The sequence below is a fragment of the Stegodyphus dumicola genome, chromosome 3 (genome assembly GCF_044657685.1).
Source record: "Stegodyphus dumicola isolate Sdum_Otavi_A_Nest chromosome 3, ASM4465768v1".
NCBI classification, from domain to species: Eukaryota; Metazoa; Arthropoda; class Arachnida; order Araneae; family Eresidae; genus Stegodyphus; species Stegodyphus dumicola.
In genome coordinates, this window is record NC_140770.1 from 8,920,157 (window position 1) to 8,939,167 (window position 19,011).

At 31.0% G+C, this 19,011-nt stretch overlaps 1 long non-coding RNA gene across 6 annotated transcripts in view; it reads left to right on the plus strand.

The window, feature by feature from the left end:
* The window catches only part of LOC118191003 (uncharacterized), a 77,775-nt gene that overhangs the window by 25,509 nt on the left and 33,255 nt on the right, over positions 1 to 19,011 (plus strand). For 5 of the 6 annotated variants that reach the window (XR_015040127.1, XR_015040128.1, XR_015040126.1 and 2 more), the window contains 3 exons: positions 4,258 to 4,462; positions 10,675 to 10,798; positions 17,197 to 17,397. This is a non-coding gene — a long non-coding RNA (uncharacterized LOC118191003). Of the gene's footprint in view, positions 1 to 4,257; positions 4,463 to 10,674; positions 10,799 to 15,247; positions 15,414 to 17,196; positions 17,398 to 19,011 lie in introns of all 6 variants that reach the window. The other variant, XR_015040125.1, reaches the window with a different exon arrangement.

The window sequence follows — 19,011 nt, forward strand, 5'->3', positions numbered from 1 at the left end:
AAATCACATTTAAAGCTATTATTTTGAAATGTGTCTGATTGAGAATCCATAGGCATTTAGGTTTTTCATTCTCAGCGATTCCACTTTCAAATCAAGTTTGGTGACAAATCCAGTTATTTTATTTCTACATATTTTACATATGAAAGTGATTTTTGAAATCTTTTATGGAATTCAGAATTACTGTCTCTTGTACCCATACTAAAAGTTCTACCCTTTTACTGATTAAATATATAAAACATTAAATTTAATTTTAGTCATTTCTAAATATAAATAATTTGAAAATGTGACAGTATTGCTGCCCATGCATGTCACCTTAATCATACACAATCCGCAGGCTTTGTATATGGACCCATCTTCAAAATATTATTAAAAGTTTTCCTTAAAATAATTTTTAACTTGCTTATATATTTATCTGCAAGTTACATCGCAGATTTACTGAAATTTGATAAAATAAATTCATTATAAATATATAGAATATTTTAATTGTCTCCTTTAGTCTAAAATTATGAGTGTTTTCTTTGACAAACATTTAAATGGAGCAACAAGGCAAAGTGTATAATCACGAGAGTTAAAAATTGTAATATGTTAAGTAATGAGACAATAAATTGATGATCTGTTGCTGTTTCCACAAAGATGTATTTTTAATAATACATAGTTTTCTTAATAACTTTTATGCTGCAACTGAATATTTTTGAATTTTAGAAAGTTTTTTATAACAAACAAAATGCTTCATATAAGATCCCATACCTTGATCTTCGGTAATCATTAATGAACACAAACAGTGTATCTTTAGTTTCATTAGGTGTAAAAAGAGAACTGCTGCCATCGAGCAGCCAAGTAATAATCGAGTTTTAAAACTTTGCTGCATTATATTGTATTCACTAGTGAAATCTGTGAATTTGTTGTTCTTATTAATAAGAATTTTTAGCCCAGATAAAATGTGATGCTTTTAATTAATTTTTTACATGTTATGCATTTTGTATGTATTATATTTTTATATATCTATGTGTGTGTGTGTAAAATCAAGAAAGTGTAGGTATCCCGAATAAGTTGTCTGTTTGGCTGACTGAGGATAGTTTTATTGAGTAACAGAAATGAGGCTGAGCTATTACATATATGTAAATAGCAAGAAATCTTTTCCCTCCTTTCTTCTAATTCGAGTGGGTATTTTGAAATGAAATGTATGCATCTTCTTCTTCAATGGTCAGACAGCCCAGGATGGGCCCTTGCCTTCCTCAGAATCGAATTCCAAGCTCTTCTATCCCTGGCCATGGACATCCAATTGGTTATTTTTAAAATAAATAAGTCTGTTTCCAAACAGTCGAGCCACCTAAGTTTAGGTCTCCCTCTTTTTTGGGTGCCGAATGGTCTGGCTGAGAAGATCTTTTTAGTTACTCGATTTTCATCCATTCTGCACAGGTGTCCTGCCCATTTAAATCTCTGAATCCGTATATATTTTACTATATCTATTTCTTTAAAGGATTTTTAGAATTCAGAGTTCTTCTCCAGATATTGTTACATTTTATGCCACCAAAAATACTTCTCAAAATTTTTCTTTCAAAGACAGAAATGATACTTTTAGATTTTTCTGTCATTCCCCAGGTTTTATCAGAATATGTAATAATAGATCTGATTAAGCTTTTTTAAATTAAAATTTTCGTTTTTTTGCTAATGAAGTTAGACTTCAAGTATTTTTTTAGGCTGAAAAAACATCGGTTAGCATCTGTGACTCTACTACGATCTCGGGCACTAAATCATTGAGAGTATTAACTTCTGATCCTAAATATTTAAATTTGCTAACAGTTTCAAATTTGTAATTCCCAATTTCAAAATAGAGACTGCTGTTATTACCACATGGCATGTATTTAGTTTTATTTTGGTTGATTGCTAGATGCATTTTGCTGGCTGCAACCTCTAGAGATGTAAAAGCCTCTCTAAGTGTGAAGTGCGTGCGACTATGTCAATATCGTCAGCAAACGCAAAAATCTGAACAGATTTGTGAAAGATATAAAGTTGGAGTCTTTTATGATTTTTTGGAGAGCAAGGTATGCATAGAAAATGGAAATAAAAACCCATTTTATTTGTATAAAGTATCTAAATATTTTTGTCTTATCTTTTTGTTTATCATTTTAGTTGCTAAAAGAGTTATTTATGCTTAAGTGGTGGTATTTTTTTTTTTTTTTTTCTGATTATCTGCATCCTGCTGAGAAATATTCCAAAGGCAATTTATTATTTTTCTAAAATTGTCTATCCGAGGCGGCTCCAAAACGTATGAATGCAACAACACAGGTTTGTGGGCAGCAGGCAAGTGTGGATTTTCACGCTCAAGTTTGACATTAATTATTCTCATTAATTATGCATTGGATACATTTGTTTTTCTTCAAAGGAGTCATTATGGGATTATGGAGTTTGCCTGATGATGAGAAAAAAAGCATTACATTTCTTCAGAAATGTGTTTTTCCCCAACTGCAAAAAGAATGCAAAAATTTGCACTCCATGAAATTGTACTTCTTAAACGATTGAAGCTTACGAAACAAAATTTGTGAGCAATGCCAACTTTATACAATTCTCTGAATTTTGTAAGCAAAAATAGATTGCAGTGTGCATTGGAAGAACAACATATGCAATTCTAAATTTATGCAGTTATTCTTTGATGTTTGTTTTAAGAGAATGCAAGTCACTGTGTACATGGAGAAAACAACAATGAAAAAAAAAAGATTTTTTTGGAAAAAAGTAAATGTGTTACTACAGGTATTTCTTATATTGATTCATTGCTCTTTTATGGAATTTTTAGTTCGGCCACCATTTTCATATTAGGTGTGGTATTTCCCATATCAGCTTGATGAAAACTAAGTGACAACTTTTGAGAGGAGATCACTGTGGATAATTAGAAAGTACTCAACTTTTGTCTTGAAACTGCAACCAGAAGTACTTTTGTCCCAAAATTTACACAGTCATTTTCTTATTTGATGGAATAAATTTGAACAGGTTTCTATATTGAATTGAATGGAAGTATTTTCAAAATTTATGAAGAGATTTCCATTGTCCAAAGAAGCAGATTGGAGCACGAAGCAAAATCAGTTGATAATCCAATAGTTTTATAATCAAATTACAATTAGTATATCTTTTGTGTATTATATATCTATAATCAGTGATATATTTTGTGTGAAAATTGCAACTTAAACCACAATGAAAACTAAAACTTTTTTAAAAAGAGTCCAACTGAAAATCCATTTTCCGCGATTTCTATTTAAATTTTTTTTTTTCCAGTGGTGATTTGCCTTTTCTTTGACAGACCTTTAAAATATATTAAACGGTAAAATATTCTAATATTATTTAGGTAACTTAATATGTCTGAATCATCATATTCTGTTACTATATGTATCATAATATTTGTGTGTTTTGTTAATATAGTGGAACATCAAGATACAAGTTTAATTTGTTCCAGCATTGAGCTCATAGAGCTAATTTCTCGTATCTGGAAACAAACTTCCCCATTGAAAATAATGGAAATCCAGTTAATGTGTTTTACACCTCCAAAAATATCAACATAAAAATACATTTTTCTAATAAATAACAATGGTAAATAATATAACCATAATTTACATTTATGATAGCTTCCGAAACTGAATCGCCTTCTAACTGCTTCTCGTGAATCCACACCAACAACAGCTTCTCAACGTATTCTAAGAGTTTTGAATGGTGCTTGGAAGTAATGGTAACTCCTTTGGCCACATCAAGTTTAATTTCTTCCTTCTTCTTCAGAACAGTGTGGATCGTTGATGTCGAACAACCATAAGTATTCGCCAGTTCCATCACTCTTACACCACGCTTATGTTCATCTATGATTTTTTTCTTAATTTCAATGGCCATGGCTTCCTTCTTTTTATTTACAGCACTATCTGAGCCAACAATCTTCTTGGGAGGCAGGCATTGCGAAATAATTATTTTCACGTTAAATGTAACAAACAATTAATTCACAAGCGCACAAACGCCAAGTGCACACGCACAAGATCAAAGAACACCAAGTGACCTGACGAGGGGATTGTCAGAGTCGGGCCGAATCGGGAAATAGCGCCACGTATACCAACAGCCCGGCTCGTTACTTGAGTCAATGTTCATATATAGAGACAAATTTTTTGCTCATACTTTCCTCATATCTCGAATTTCTCGTATATTAGAGGTGTTCTTATCTTGAGGTTCCACTGTAGTCTTCTTAATTTTTTTATAGTGTAATTAATATATTATGTATTATAGAAAGTTCCTGATAATTGTATCGAAAGTGTCACAGAAGGCATCATACTCTGATCTTAAATAACCATTGATCAACAGAAAGCAATCCATCTTTAGTTTTAAGAAGTATAAAATGAGATGAACAACAGTCATGCAGAAAAAAAGAGGAAAATTTTGCTATATGGCAGTGAACAGCATGAAACAGCTGTCTTATTGAGCCCAAAGAATAGTAAGTAATAACTGATTTTTTAAAATTTAACTGTATTTTGAAGAATCTGCTTTTTAAACATGCTGGTTGTTGTTGGTGCTAAACTATTATTCACCAGAAAATGGATGGTGTTACTAGTTGATTTCACATATTAAATATATATATATATGTGTATGTTTGTAATCACAAATGCATATAAAATTACTGCTTTTCTAACTGTCAGTAGTTTTATTTTTTGAAGTAAATAAATAAAAGTGTGTTTTTATACATATGAAAAATAATCTTGAATATTTTTGTTGCATTTTTTCAATTTAAATGAAATAAATAGATCCGACCCCCCCCCCAAAAAAAGTTTTTAATGACATAAAATATTTAAATATTTGTTAGTGTTTAAAATTATCTTTTTGATTTCTAAAGGGCTCGAGGAGCTTAAGCTATGGAAAAGTTATAAGTTTGCTCCTAATTCTATCCCTTTCTTTAAAAGGGCTAGCTGCCAAGAGTTTAATCTCATTTATAAGCTTAAATGTTGCCATATTATGTAATTTAATTATGGTCAGTGATGCATTTGCTTTGAGAAGATGAATATTGCCCATCAGACCTTCGTTATTCATAAATGTGGGCTTTAATCACATTCAGAACTTAATAATTTGAAAAGTGCTTGATTGAAAATCTGTTTGCAGTTTTTTGGTCTCAGCCATTCCAGTTTCAAATCAGATTTGATGATGAATCAAATTGGTTTTGTTTCTGTGTATAAAAGTGATTTATGAAATTTTGTAACAAAATCAGAATTACTGCTTTTATTAATTATTTTAAAATTTCTACATCTCTTAATTATTGGAAATAATTTTCTGCCAATTTTGTCCTTTCTAACATACACAAGTTAAAGATATGACAGCACTGCTGTGCATACGCATGACCTTAGAGTTATACACAACCTGTATGCTTCACAAATTTTCTTTTAAAAAAAATCACTAAAATTTTATTTTAAACTGATTTTTGTCATTATACATTTATCTTCACATTATGTTCAGATTTAAAAACTTGTAAAACTGTTTTTTAATCTACAATTTACATGGGCTGGGATCTGTAGGAAAGAATTTTTTCTAGTAATACAAAAATTAAAACTGACAATTTAAAAGATTCATCTCCTATGTCTACACAAGGTTGCTGCTAGTCGTTTTGCCTCCTGGTACAATCTCTGTGGGTCTAAATTCTGTAGTCTAAATATTTTGCCATCCTTAAATTTTGTTGCTCTGTGCTTCACTAAATTAAAAAAATTGTGCCGCTCTTAGCTATGTATCATTTCATATCTATTTTCAATATTCATATTATTAAAGAAATAACATTAACAGTGTCTTAAATATTTTCTAAATACATACAACTTCTTAGAATAGCATAAATCTTTAATTAAATCTAAAAATTCTGAAATGAAATGGTAGATTGTTGGAAACCTAATAAATTATCAGATAAAGCAGAGACTAGTGCAGCATTAATTTGTTTATTAAAACAAATAAACTTTGAAAAGATGTTAAAGAGAAGGAAAATGATAAAAATTGGCTAAAATATCTGCAAATTTTTTTAATTAAAAAGATGCATAAATATTTTGTTGTATGTTGTAACTACAAAATATATGTTTTGTAGCCTTTAATGTATAATTATCCTTATATAGTTTTAGAATCAATGTCATAAATTATATGTGTAGTTATCTGTTATTTTAAACTGTAAAATATTCTTAGATTGTGAATTTAATAATGCTTTTTTAATGAATATTAAAAAAAATAATATTGGTTATATATATAAAATCTGCTTTAATCTCCAATGAGTCCTAAATTCAGCTGCCTAGTGCTGTCCTAAGTTCTAAAAATTTGCCATCTCTAAATTTTGTTGCTCCCTGTTTCATTAAATACTAAAAATTTTGCCATACTGGCCCTGATCATATATAATTTCATATTTATTTTCAGTGCTAATAGAACAACTAAAGAAATTAGCATTAAAAATAGTTTTATCTATACATTCTAAATAGAAGCAGTTCTTTAGAATAACAGAAATCTTCAATTAAATCTGGAAATTCTAAAATAAGGAGGGAACTTATTGAAGAAGAAATTGATTACACAAAGAGAGAGAACATTGTACTTCAAGGTTTTATTATTGAAAAATTAATAAATTAGAAGATGAAGGAGAGACTAGTGGAAATATTGACTGGTGTGTTGAAACAAATAAACTTTGAAAAAATGCTTAAGAGAAGAGAACTGATGTAAATTAGCTAAAATATCAGGAAAATTTTCAAATTAAAAAATTGCATAAATATTTTGTTGTGTGCTACTGCTACAAAACATTTTTTTAGCTTTTTATTCCAAAGGGGCTTTGTCCCTAAAGGACTATTGGTTTTGTTTTGCGATTTTCTGTTGAATCACTATAAATGACGAATCACTTTTCAAACTGTTGCCACCAAATGTTAGAGCCCTGCATTGTATTTGAAGAACTTAAATAATGAAAAATCTGCATGAATGTATGTATATTTCTCACATTGTGATAAAACAACGGTACATAGAGCCATCAAATTTTGAATGATGTAATCCTCCTATGAATATGGGCATGTGGAAGACCAATTTTGAAATTTAGAATTTGTTTTATTATCAATTTCATATTTAGTATAACTTTAACGAATTTTTGATTAACCCTTTGATGCGCATGATATTATTTTTATAATTTTTTTAACTAAAAACTCTAGAAATTGAATATTATGATCCTAGAGACAAATAATATATGAATTTAAGAAAATCTACTCTTGCCCATTGTTCTGAGGGTGGTGGTCGCACTGTGAAACCACCGCGCGTCAAGGACTTGAAATTTACCGAGGTAAGTAGGGAAAAAAAACTTACCTTTCTCCGTGCACGTTTCCAGTAAATGACGAAATTTACGAATTTAAAACAAAATGCATGTAGGAATTGCATAATATATAATATATATATATATATTACATTATTTATTTTTATTATATTTAAGTAAATTGTCAGAAAAATTAAAAAATAAACATTTATCTAATTTTTCTATAGCAGTGAAAGTACCTACATAATAAGGACGTTTGGCTACATGGATTAAAAAACTCAGTACAATAAGGATAAAAAAAAGACTCAGTGTTTTTTTTTTTTTTTTCTTTTGTCTTTTTGGTACGTGCTTGCCCACATTGCACGTTTCGCCACATGTATCTTCTTCTATGAGGTTTCTTCCTTGTGCTAGAAAATGTACACTCATTGGATCTAAATTTCACTGGTATATGTCCAGCATTATTTAGTTTCTTTTAATCTGGCACATGACATTTGTGGGTTTTTTATGTTAATGAGGAGGGGCTTAGTCTTTTTGGCTTTGATAGGGATCATTCCTTTCCCATTCGCACTTATTTAATTCGTATTTCGTTCCAAAATTTTCATAAAATATTTTAAATTTAAATAAAACTTTATGCGATTTCTATTTTTAATTACAGCAAAGTATATGTACATTAAATTTAAACCACAGGAAAGAATTTATAAAATCACAATACTAGCTTGGGGAGCAAGTGTGTTGAAGTTGCTGGAAAAGAAAGACCTTTTTACTGGGCAGGTGCATGTATTGTTTAGTAATAAAATAACTCTGTGATTTCAAAACCCCTTATCTATGTCCGGGTAAAAATAAACATTCCTATTCGAGAAGCAAGCAAACGCCAAACGCCATTGTGAAGAGCAGTGGTTTCAAGACGCGACCACTGAGCCTCTAAAGCATTGTGGCACAATGCTCTATGCACAATGCTCTGGGGCAATGGTCGCACCCTGAAACCACAAAGCAAATGCCATACATATAGAGGGTTGTTTTTATATATGCAGTTTAATTATTGCTATTTTTTATTGTTTATATTAGAAATCATGATGTGCGATGAATAACTTTTGAAATTTAAAGTTGTTTATATTAATAAAAGGAAGTTATTTTGTCTCATCGAAAGCGAATTTTAAAAGGCATCCGACTTGAAGTACTAAGACCTAAAACATGTATGATTCTGAAGTCATTTTGTGTTATTTAGAGGTAAAAGATCAGTAATCAATTGATTTTCACTCAAAAATTTCGGAAGGAAGAGGAAGAAAAAATTTGAAAATTGGTGGTTTCAGGGCGCAACCACCGTGCATCAAAGGGTTAACAAACTCTACGATTTTAAAGTGACCAGTGGTAACATTGTACGGGGAAGGGATTGTCTCCAGCGTGCGAGACTGTGTATTGAAAATTCTAAAGATAGGCTCATTTTAAAATTATTTTGCGACATTGCTGTTGAACTGAATTTTATGGTTTAAATGCAAAGAACATGATATTTAATAAATAAAGTTAACACACAAAATGTTAAAAAAATGCCCCTTTGGACATAATTTAAAATCTGAAATGTTTCAAATTTTATATCATTTTAATGTATTCTATCATTTTAGAATCAATATCATAAATTATAACTGCTGTAATGTGTTCTTAGATACTGATTTTATTAGCGCTTTTGTAATGAATATTTTTAGAAATAAAAAAATTAATAGTAACTGTAAATCTACAATGCCTAAGAGTATCTAATTACTGAATTTAATTAATTTTACCAACCCTTAGATGTTATCATTACATGTTGAGTTATCGCGTTCCCTTAATCTTTATTGTGAAAGTAAGATACAATGCAAAAATATAGAAGATAATATAAAACGTTAATCCTTGCTGCTGATGAGACTTCTTTAGCTTGCTTGAACTTTATATTAAATACTGTATATTAACTGGGTTACAACTCTAGCAAATCTACACCAAGCTGCGACACTAATTGGGTCAGACAGACAAAGTGCAACTAGCTTTCACCACTTACTAACCATACCAATATCAGTGTGTTAAAAATGATGCTGATTATTATTTTACTTCTCAATTTAACCCACGCCACTAGACACAAAATCTGCATAAACGTCTGGACTGAGCAAGTACATGACAAAATGAGGCCTGTTAGTAAAGCTTAAATGAAAAGTTACTGATCTTCATTAAAATATGAGACTATTATAAGTGTAAAATATAACTGTTTCAAGAAATTTTATAATTTAATGCTAATTACTTGACTATTTTTCTGAAGTTATTTGATTAAATGTTAGATTATGTTTAATAATAATACATCTGACTTACAGATTTTATTAGAAAAGCATTATAATTGCTTTAGTAGATTGAATTTCTGTTTCCTTAATTAATATTATGATGGTTATGTTAGCATTGAGAATTTTATCTTTTTCCTTAAAAGCATTTAATTCTCATGTCAGAAATGTGTTTGAACCCTGTATTTTTATTTTCTATTTAATTAATTGTCCTAATTTATATACTTACAATAATGTTGCTCTCTTTTTTAAAAAACATTGTGTAGTTACTACATGATTTGCTTTCACATCTGTTAATTTAGATAGATTCTGAAACTGAATTTCAGTTCTCATGTGTAAGAAAAATAGCACAATTATTTAGAAACAAAGCAAGCAGATTTGCATTAAAAAGTAAATTAAATTATAAAATTCATTTGCATCGCAGTAAAAGCAGTATCTAGAAGTAGAACAATTTTGTTGTTATGTGTAGTAACATATTTTGTAGTTTTGAATTGATAAATATAAGAGAAGAGAAAATTTGCTTATTCTTCCGAGCCTCAAGGGCTGTTAGAAAATTTCTTAACTATATTGTTCATATGTAACAACAACATATTATATTGTTCATGTTAAATTTCAAAAACCATATGCACTCCTTCCACGTCGCAAAAGAATGTAATGCATCTGAAAAGGGCATTCGTAAAGTAATTTTTGGAAAAATATCACAAAAAGTAATAGATAATTCTCCCCCAGTTTCTTGCTATTTCTTGTTAATCAGAACTTAATCTCTTACCTTTAATTGTAGGTAAATGAATAAAAATTCTACCACACTATCAGTAATTTTTTTTGGGGGGTGAAAATTATTTAATTACTTTGCATTTGATTGCTGAATATGGAAAACATTTATTTTGAAATAAGTTACCCTGTTTCATCTACGAAGTCAACTGTCCTTGCACAATCATAGTGCACTTCACTATGATTAGGTACTGGAGTATTTTCTTAAAATTGTATTTTTATTCCAAAATAGGTCGTTTATAATGGTAGTGAGGTTTGTTTTTTAATTAATAAATTTTGTGATAAAAATATTTCCTAATTGTAATCTCTCTGTCTTATTTATTTTTATTCTAGGTTTCTTCGACATGACTTATCTAATTCTTGCCAAAAATTATTATTATCATGGGTCCATGCGTATAGTTGCTTCATCTATACAGCCCAACTATGTCAGAGTATCTGAGGAATAGAAAATAAGAAGGTAAGAATATTAAACTATGCAATATTTTAGAACAGGAGGTAGATCAGCCCTAAAACTTCGTGAATGTTCTGCTGTGTAGAATAACTCAATAAAGGGAAGTGAAAGTAAATTAATTTGCAGTAACTATATGTGTACAGCTGCCAACCATTCTGATAAAACTCGCAGAAGCTTTATTTTTTTTTGTCAGAAGAATGTGGATCACAAAGAGTCGAAGGAAAAAGAAATTCAGGGAAGAAAATTTTTATCACAAATTTTTAAATTTTCATTAGATCATTTTGATCACGATGAACCATGCGAGGGCCATTCGCCCGAGGGAAAGGATGCCTTTGTGGAGGACTCTCTCAGGAAAGCTGGCTTGTATTCATGGGGAAAACCACAAAATCACTCATGTGACTGGTCATTCGTGTGGAAACAAACTTTGGTCGAACCCAGTGGGCCAGGTTCTTACAGAAAGCTATTTTTGGTGTTTTTTATTTGAGCACAACTGTTTTAATTAATTAGAAAGGATCATAGAGAATATTTTTTTCCTTTTAAATCTGTATAGTTTGTAACTGGGGTATACGTGGTTACATTAAAAAACGTGCCGACTGAGCCATAGATGAATTTGCAAATAAGTATTTAGTTACCAAATACCTTTCATCCTGTCCATTGTGCATAATATAAGTGCTGTCCACTGAATTAATGGAAATAGGTTGCATCTGAACTTCACTATTACCTATATACAGGGTGATTATAATTAAAGTTTAAGTTTCAAAACGCTATAAAAAAAGAACCACTGATGGAAATGATGTGAAATTTGAAAGGAATGTTATTGAAGAAGGCGGAAAGCGTATGGCAGAAGAAAAAATTTAGTTTCAAAAGTTAGCAACAGATGGCGCTGTAAGCGGGAGAATCACGACGAGAAACGAGAAATGATTCGTAAAACAACGGGTTAAGGTGGAAGTTACACATTAAAACGCATTGACAAATTAGAATTGTTGAATAATTTTATTTGCATGACTGTACATATCACATCGAAAGGGACAAACCGGGTTCAAGAGTTTTGCGGCGACATACCGCATAAGAACCATTCATCAAAGCAGTTCGGAACTGTCGCGAGACTGGCGCAAAACATGTTCAATATGGTGTCCACCGTTGTGTGCAACAACTTGAAAGCGACAAACAGCATGTTCCACAACAGATCGCAGTGTCTCCGGGGTGATGTTCAGAATGTGTTGCGAAATGCGTGCCTTTAATTCCGCTAAATTTGCAGTTGGAGCACGGAACACAACATCCTTCAGATATCCCCTCAGCCAGAAATCACACAGAGTAAGATCAGGCGATCGGGACGGCCAGGCTGTAGGGAAATGACGGCTGATAATTCGAGCATATCCGAAATGGCCCCTCAGCAGCTGCTTCACGGGATGTGCAATGTGCGGAGGAGCGCCATTTTGCGTAAAAATGATTTCATCCACACGTCTACGCTGTTGCAGAGCTGGAATCACGTGGTTGCGCAAAATCGACGCATACCTCTGACCAGTGACGGTTGCGATAACAGGACCGGAAGCACCCGTCTGCTCGAAAAAATATGGTTGTAGGATGAATGATGCCATAAAGCCACACCATACCGTGACCTTTTCAGGATGAAGTGGTAAGGGGTGCGTTGCCAGTGGATTTTCTGTTGCCCATATTCGACAATTCTGGGTATTCACGTATCCTATCAGATGGAAATGGGCTTCAACTGTCCACACAATTTTCCACGGCCATTCATTATCCACTTCCATGCGAGCCAGGAATTCTAACGCAAACGTCTCCCTAGCTGTCAAGTCAGACGGAAGCAACTCCTGCACATGGCCAATTTTGTACGGATAGCATTGCAGGATGTTTCGTACAATTTTCAGCACCGCGCTCGTAGGCCTGTCCAATGTTCAGGCAATTTCTCGTGCACTGCACGGTTGCACACCACCGGCCGACCCCTCTTGTAATGCTGTGGCCACTTCTTCAACTACCGTCAAATGCAATCGTTTTCTCCCTCTACCAGATTGCACATCAAACGAACCTGTTGTTCCGAATTTTTGCCTCATTTTCTTTAGACCTACGACACTCATTGGACCAACGCCTTCTTTTATACCCTTCAGTGTCCTGAATTTTTGCAGAGCTACTCTTGCACAATCGTCATTCTTGTAATACAGCTTTACCAGCAGACGCGATCCTGCAGTGAAACACCCATGGCGAACGTCTGAGACGCGAAATGAGGAACAGCCTGGTACCTGGCGGCTTTATAACACTGAAATTTAAGTAAAATTTTAATTTACGTCTTCTTCTGCTTGCAGTGCCATCTGTTGCTAACTTTTGAAACTAAATTTTTTCTTCTACCATACGCTTTCCGCCTTCTTCAATAACGTTCCTTTCAAATTTGACGTCATTTTCATGAGTGGTTCTTTTTTTATAGCGTTTTGAAACTTAAACTTTAATTATAATCACCCTGTATATTAAGGAAAAAAAGTTGATGTAAAAGAACCCTAATATAAAAGCATAGAGAAAGTTTTTGCATTAATAAATGTGCTTATTTCTATTTTAATTTTTCATTCATCAAGTAAATTACTGACTAGAAATATCTTAATTATTTTATCTCTCAATAACATAGAACAAGAGTCCCAAACCCCATGCCCACGGGAACTCTTGCCACTCATCGATTTTATCTGTGCCCATTTCCACGTGACCATGACAAAAAAAAAAGACAAAAAAAAATTACTTGTTTTCAATAAAATACTATGTAATTTTTTAGAAATGCTAATTAATTAGATAAACAGTAGCATATTTGTCTATACTTAATATAGGTTTATAATTTTAAATGAGTTTACTGACATTGTCTTTTTTACATTAGAATTATATTTCTTGTGATGACAATCATGCATCTTTAATTTTGCCAATAACACTGACGCTTATTTTACTTGTTATTTATTCTGTTTACTGTTTCATTTTGTTCTTTCTTCATGTTGCTTAAATTCTTATGACTAGCCTTTGGTAAACAAATTATGTAGCCTAATAAAAAAATGGTATAATTTGAAATAAATTACATAATGAGGTAAGTTGCTAAAATTTTTATGTGTACACATGTATGTACATGTGTTTTGAATTATAATGTAAAGGTTGTATCATCTTGAGTATCACAACAATTGTGAAACTGCAACACTAAGAAAAGAATTCAAATAGAGCCAAAATAGAGTATTTCAGGTATATATGTGATTTTGTAAAAAATTTTAACTATCAATATTTTTTAATATTACTGTGTTTTTCTTTGTATATGAAACGGAAATATGATGAAACTCAAGTAAGACTTTGCTTGACAATAAATGCCGTCAATCTCCAAACATTCTCGAAACTGTCCCTCCCAAGAATTTTCTTTCTTTACCATTTTTTGGTCAATAGATGCCGCCACTGGCTTTGTTTTCTGCCATTTAAAATGTTCTAAAATTTCTCTCTGATGTTTTCACTTAAACTCACCTTTTCTCCAGCTGTTGAAGATGAGGGTTTTACTGACGTTGAAAACTCCTCAGGTTATGCAGATTCTTATTTATTATTTTTTACACATGTAGCTGTTTTTCTTTTCTTTCTTTTTTTTTGGGGGGGGGAGCAGGGTCATGTAAGTTTCATTTTTCGTTTCTTTATTATAACAGACTTTCAGATCAATCCTTTTATATGAAATCTGAGCCAAGTAAACTACTGATAATAGCAAATGCTATTCACAACAACATGTCCATTCAGTGAAGTTTAATTGATAATTTTGGTAAAATAAAAGCTAGTACTATACAGGTATGCTTTGAGTATATTTACATAGTAGCATTTCTTAGAATTTATAGTTTGTCATATGCATTTTTTAATTTTACTGTTCAGTTAAAATCAATTTTGTTGACACGATCATGCCTCAGAAACTGATAGACAGTAAAACGCCGTTGCCAACTGCATGAAATATAACTGCCTTAATATACTCCACATACTTTTGCAGCTAGTGGATTCTTTAAATGTTGCCAATTGAAAAATCTTGAGATATTTGATTAAATTTGAAGATTAATCTGTTATTGATTGAAAATATGAGCTATTTAAAAGCAGTGTGTTGCCAAAAAAAAACTTAAACATACTTAGCTAAAAGGACTAATGAAAAAAATAGTTAAATTATGCATTCAACTGGTGTTAAGATGTTCTTGTCTTATAGGAAAGAATGCCAGCTATCATTTGTAATTATACCATAAATAATGTTAATACATGTGTCCATGAATTATTTTTTATTCAAGGTATTTTAATTCATAATATATCTAACTACTACAAAAGAACTGCTTTTTAAATTTCTAAAAAATATTTATTAAAATTCTTTTTTGAGGTGCTTCTGCAGTGTGAGTTTGGAAATTTTATTGTGTATCATTTATATGATCATTTCATTTAACTTTAACGTATTTAATTTTATTTTAGAGTGATATTTGCAGTTCTTGTGAAATGAAAATCACCTTCATCGGGGGAAAATAGTTTTCTGAAATAAGAAATGCAAAATGTTCTGGTTGTAAGAGAGAATGAAGATAATACTCCATGTTCCCAGTTTTCTGTCATAATGTATATCTGTTTGTGTATCAAGAAATAGGTACACAATTTATAAATCATAATACACGAATTAAATTGAATGTATTTTATGCTTTTACTATAAATTGAATTCCAACTCATAAAGTGTACATATTGTTGCGTGCGTACGGGTTCGTTATGAAATGAATGCACAAGTCCGATGAAAAATGAACAAAAATTTATTATTATCACAACAAAAATGCTTAAATTTTCTCAAATTATCATGCAGTATTACAATATCTCACAGTAGTTATCTTTTAACTACTCAAATATCCAATAGAACGTAATTCAAAACAGCTAAAGAACGCTAATCCGCGAATTCGCTACAATCAACAAGAGCAGTTTTCTAAACAACAACAAACTAAGCAAGCAACAACTACGAACTGAGATGTTTTCCTCCTTTTATAAGATTTTAAAATCACGCGCTAGAATTTTCCAGTACTTTCTCGAAATCAAAAAGAGATATTTATTTATTTAACGCACGCGCTCTTGTATTTTTAATTTTTCCGGCTTAGCTTTCTTTTAATATTCGTCACGCGCTGCACTGCGCGAGAAATAAAACCATTTAATTTATAATTGAACTAACATTAGCTTTTTAAATAGCAAATTCGTAACAATATATATGAGTACATATTTCCAGGATGAAGCTGGACTGTTACAAACTGCGTTTTCCAGGAAATTTGGCGATTCTTTTAATCTTCTTGAATATAATAAACAAACTGCTATAATATCAAGGGAGCTGGAAAAAAATGAAAGTTTCATTAGGTCATGATTAGGTTATTTAAGACAAAATTTCTACATATAATTTGTTTTTAACTACATACATTTCTATAACAAAAGTTCACCCGTTTCAGCTCTTTACAGTTAGTGAAGTTGATAAAATGATGAGAAAGAAATTCAGTTTATTAATTCAGGATTTATGGAGAAAATGTCTGATACCAGTCATATGAAAGAAGCAGATTGGAGTACAAGATAAAAACAATTGGAGATCGGATAATTTTATGATAAAATTACAATTAGTGCAATTTTTTTTATCATGTGTTTATGATTATCGTTGATTGCAAATTTGCTTTGAGGAAATACCATCAGACTTCTTTCGATCAGTGTGGCTTAAGCCACAATCAAAACTTAAAACTGTTTAAAAAATTATGTTATTGAGAATCTGCAAGTTTTGCGATTTTCCAAATTCTAGTTTGGAACCCAATTTGATGACAAATGAAATTCCTTTTGCTTCTGTTTACAAAAGTAATTTGAGATTTTTTTTTTTTTTTTTTTTTTTTTAAAAAAAAAAAAAAAAAGCAGAATTACAGTCTTTGTGTTGCCCTATCTTTAAAAGTTTTACTGATTAAATTTTTACTTTATAACACTTTGCTTTTGATTTTCTTCCTGTTTTAAGTAGAAATATGACAGTTTTGCTGTGAAAATGCATGACTATACACAATCCATCAGATCTTTGCAGATGTTCCCTTAAAAAAGTAGTGAGAAATTTATTTTAAAACAGTTTTCAACATACTTATATATTTATCTTCATGCTGTGTTGCAGGTTTTCAGAAACCTTGTAAAATAACTTTTGTAAATATATATATATTATATTTAAACTGACTTGTTTAGTCTACGATTCCTTTGAGAAATCTTCAAATTGGATAAACAATAAAATAAATGATACTGAAAAATTCTAATGTACTGAGTAAAAAGATAACTTGATGTAACATCTTGCACTGTTGTTACATAGATATATTTTTAATAAAATATGAATACTTTGTTTATAATTTTTCATGGTGTAATTAATATATTATGTGTTTTAGAAAGTTCCTGGTTGAGCTTCATAAAAGACACCTTGCCTCGATCTTCAGGAATCATCAATAAGTGCAAACAATATGTCTTTACCTTTGATAAGTCTGAAAAGAGGAAAAGAGTCGAGAGGTGGAAGAAGAGGAAACTTTTGTTAAGTGGCCAGTAAATAGTGCAAACTCGTCATCTTTCAAGTTGAACCCAAAGAATACAAGGTAATAATTGAGATTCTAAATTTTTGCTATATGATGAAGAAAATTGCTTTTTTAAAAATATTAGTTAGTTATGCTTGCTACTAGTTATCACTATATAGTAAAGTTATTGATAAGTGGATGATTCTTCTTGTGTGTTTAAAATCATGAACATCTAGATATGACAAATAAAAGTTTCTGTTTGGAGAAATGGCGATAGTTTTATTTCTTTAACAGAAGGAGGGAAAATGTGTTTTTATAAATATGCAATTAACAATAAATCTTTTCCTGTTTATTATTTTCTAATTTGAGTTGGATTTATAAAATGGATACTATTCCGTTTTGAGGACCGTAAAAAAATTGCAGCAAAAATGTGTGTGCAAAAGTGCCAAATCTAGCAAATGTGCCCATTTAACAGCTCGCCAAATCTAGCATACGTGCTGATTTCAGATTGCATAAGTTTATATAGTTCTATATTTCTTAAGGTGCCATTGAAATGCTAGTTTAATTTTCAAATCCTTTTTTGATATCCTATGGATTTAACAATTTGGAAATTGCCCATGACTAAAAGTCTGCAACAGAATTTTGGGTAAAGTGAAGAATCACCCACTGCTGGACACGTTTTTAAGAATTGCACATGCTCGGTATCCATGTACACATCGACCTATTTTCACTAAAAAAAAAAAAAAAATCCAGAACTGCAGAAAAATGGCACTGTGCCCACCCTTTAGTTTACCTATGTACACATCAACCTATTTTCACTTAAAAAGTAAAAGAAAATTGACAAAAATCCAATTGTTTTTGCCCTTGTAAAAAGCGGCAAACAAAAAAGTGGGCAATTCTGCACTTTACCGAGAATTTTTTCAAAGAAAAGGCATAATTCATCATAGAAAATTATGTTTGAACAACCAACGAGATAAAATTATGCTTTAGAAATAACTGGATAGCAAAATAGCGATACAAGCATCCATTCAGTTATACTTAGCAATTTTTATATAAATTATAATAATGATCTGAAATAGTTATTTACTCTTATGCTTCCATTCAGTCATGTTTAGCCTTTTTTATATAAATTATAATAATAAAAAAATATTATATGAAATTAACCTTTCATCTAAATTAAAACATCAATCTTACATAGTTATTTACTATTATACTTCCTTTCTTGTGTTAGGGCTGCCGCAATTATTTTTGGCAGCACTGGCATTAACAATAGTTTGGCGATTTTTTACGGCCCTCAAAAGCGAATAGTACCATAAAATGATATATATGTACACAGTGTGAAAATAAAGCACTCAGTTTTATTCTGTAAAGATTCCAGACATATTTGGCTTTTAAGTTTTGGTTAATTTTGATTTCTAAAAGAGCTATTTTTCTTCAAGTCCTGCAGGATGGAAGGATAGGTGATGCCCAAACTGGGTTTTCCCATACACTTCCCTGAAACAGTGATATAGCCCTCTTGTTTATCAAAACATTCAATGATTTACCATTAAGATTTATAAGTTTTGACATGTTCAGAGGTAAACATTTCGTAATTATGTCATAAATATAAGTATAAATGTATATATTTTCTTATTCTACAATATTTCAGAGTTTTAACTATGTGAAACAATGCATTTTTTAAGAGCATTTCAATCT